We start from the raw sequence: 2,489 nt of genomic DNA on the forward strand, positions 1-2,489 counted from the left end.
AAGAGAGAGATTTCAGAATTTAGATCATCAATAGTAAATAAGTTGTTATTAAATCTGTATCACCGTAACATATACTTAAAATCAGTAAATTTTCTGAAATAGAAACAGAAACAGAAACAAGAAAGTTAGTAGAAATAGTATGTTCAAAATAATATTTGAAAATAAATTCGGAATAAATCGAGCCCACTGAATACTTCACTTTCAAGTATCCGAGGTGCTGGAATATATCCTCCGGGATAGAATGATTTAATTTACCGGAGTGTTGGTACCAAAACACCGATAAACAGCGAACCACTCGAAGGCTGTAAAACACCCTGGAAATTTTGTGCAGAAGAAGAAGAAAAGATCAGAAAATTTCGTAAGGAAAAATTCTGGGATTCAAAGCATATTTATAGACTTTCTGGCATTGTTTCTGAAAAGGTTTGCAACCTTTAAAAACAGCCATGGCTGTTGGGAATATTTCTATTTGAAATATTGCGGGAAATTGGATTTAAAATAATCCGGGAAAGAAACGGACCAGACCGGGTCGCATCGCGGGTCATCGGTTATTCCGGAATGAATTTTTTATTAATTAATTAAATTAATTAATTAAACAATTGAAAAGGAATTTCGTCCAAAAAGATTAATCAATAAATCTTTGACCAAATCTAAATCCAAATCCAAATCCGAAGTCGAAGCCGAGCGACAACGGCAACGGCGCGAGGCTTGCCTTCTTCTTAACTCTTTAAGAGTTAGAAGAAGAGCAATTGTATATATATACCCATCAAAAGTTTTTTCTTCCTCCAAATATGGGACAATTTCCCTTTGAGGAAAACTCAAATATTTTATTTTCTCTCCATTTCTCATTCACCCTGATTAAGCTAACTTAAGCTTAAAAAGCCCAACATAAGTCTCTGTACGTAATAACTTAGCACTAATTAACTACTTTTTATCCCTCCTGTAAATGATTGATTATAGTTTTCTTATTAAAAAAAAAAGAGGATAAACCCAAATAAGTATAAATTATAGTAATGCTTAGATGTGTGAGACACGAGGTCCATAAATTGCAGAAGATTACTTCTTTAACCATCATTCCAAATCTACTAGCTCGATTAATCCAAATTGGTATCGTATAGAGTCTATTTAAGAGATAACACTTTTCACCATACTTGAGGAATATAATTAAGAATAGAGGAATCTCATCGAAATCACGTTCAGTCTTAAGAGCTATTGACTTTATTGTCCAAGATCAGTGTTATCTCCTACACGTGCATGCTAGTATGCAATTTTGGTAGAATTGGAAAATGAAGAGAATGGTATGAAGTATAAAAAGAAAGTGTACCATTGAATCGTACAATAGAGTTTTCCTCTCTTTTTGTTCTCTCTTTTCTTTTGCATTAATTTGTCATATTAGGTTTAAGCTATTCTTAGGTTTTGATGACATGTTTGGTCATATTTGTTGACAAAAATATTGACATCCTCCTACTTTGTTGCTATGTATTTTTTTTCTTATTTTTATAACTTCTCTTTCTTTACTTTCAATTAATTTTACTCCTATTATTTTTACTCGAAAAAAATAAGCAATATGCTCATGACTAGTGGTGTTTATGGTTTGGTTTGGATTGATTTTTCCCTAAAAAGAAACCAAACCAAGTAAGTCGATTGTTCAAATATTAGAACCAAATCAAACCAATTAAATCGGTTTTTTCTCGATTCCGTTTATGTCGGGTTTTGGTAATTTTTCGATTTTTTCGGTTATTTGTCGGTTTTTTCTTAAATATAAGACATACACTACCAAACACATATTCCGGCGATCACATTTTCAAAGTAACACTATCAAATCAATTTCCCTTTGAGAAATCTATTATTTACTAAAATATATTGATGATAATTGAATCAAAATAGTGATGAATAATTTAAGGACTCAATTAAAAATATTTTTTTTTAAATGAAATGGAAGCTTACACTTAACAAAAGAAAACTACCAATCAAACTATAATATAAAGGTAAAGAACTGTACTAAAAGTGCAAACGATTAACATTCACCATAAATTTTTTGAAACTTTGTATAAAAATATACATATAGGTGTAATAATAAATTTGAAATAGCTACTCATATAGTTGGTTTGGTTCGATTTTTTTTCGGTTATTTTTTTTTATTCAAAACAAAACCAAACCAAATTTGCTCGGTTTTTAAATTCAAAACCAAAACCAAACCAAACCGAGGCTACATTTTAAAATATTAAGTCATAAGTGAAGTTATTTCGCAATACCTCTTATTTTCAGACTTTTTCTTCAATTAAATCATGTCCAAACAATTTTGCAGCTCGACATACAGCTCATTATCTTTTACGAGGCACGCAAATAGCGCAAATGCTAAGAGGTACTTTAATAACAAATTGTTATAAAACAATAAATGAAGAAGAAGAGTATTGCAGAGAAAAGTAGAGAGAAAATTCTTATTGATATTGGGATGAATTACAATGGAACAGAACCCTCAATTTATAGGG

This window comes from Nicotiana attenuata, unplaced genomic scaffold (genome assembly GCF_001879085.1).
Source record: "Nicotiana attenuata strain UT unplaced genomic scaffold, NIATTr2, whole genome shotgun sequence".
Lineage (NCBI taxonomy): Eukaryota > Viridiplantae > Streptophyta > Magnoliopsida > Solanales > Solanaceae > Nicotiana > Nicotiana attenuata.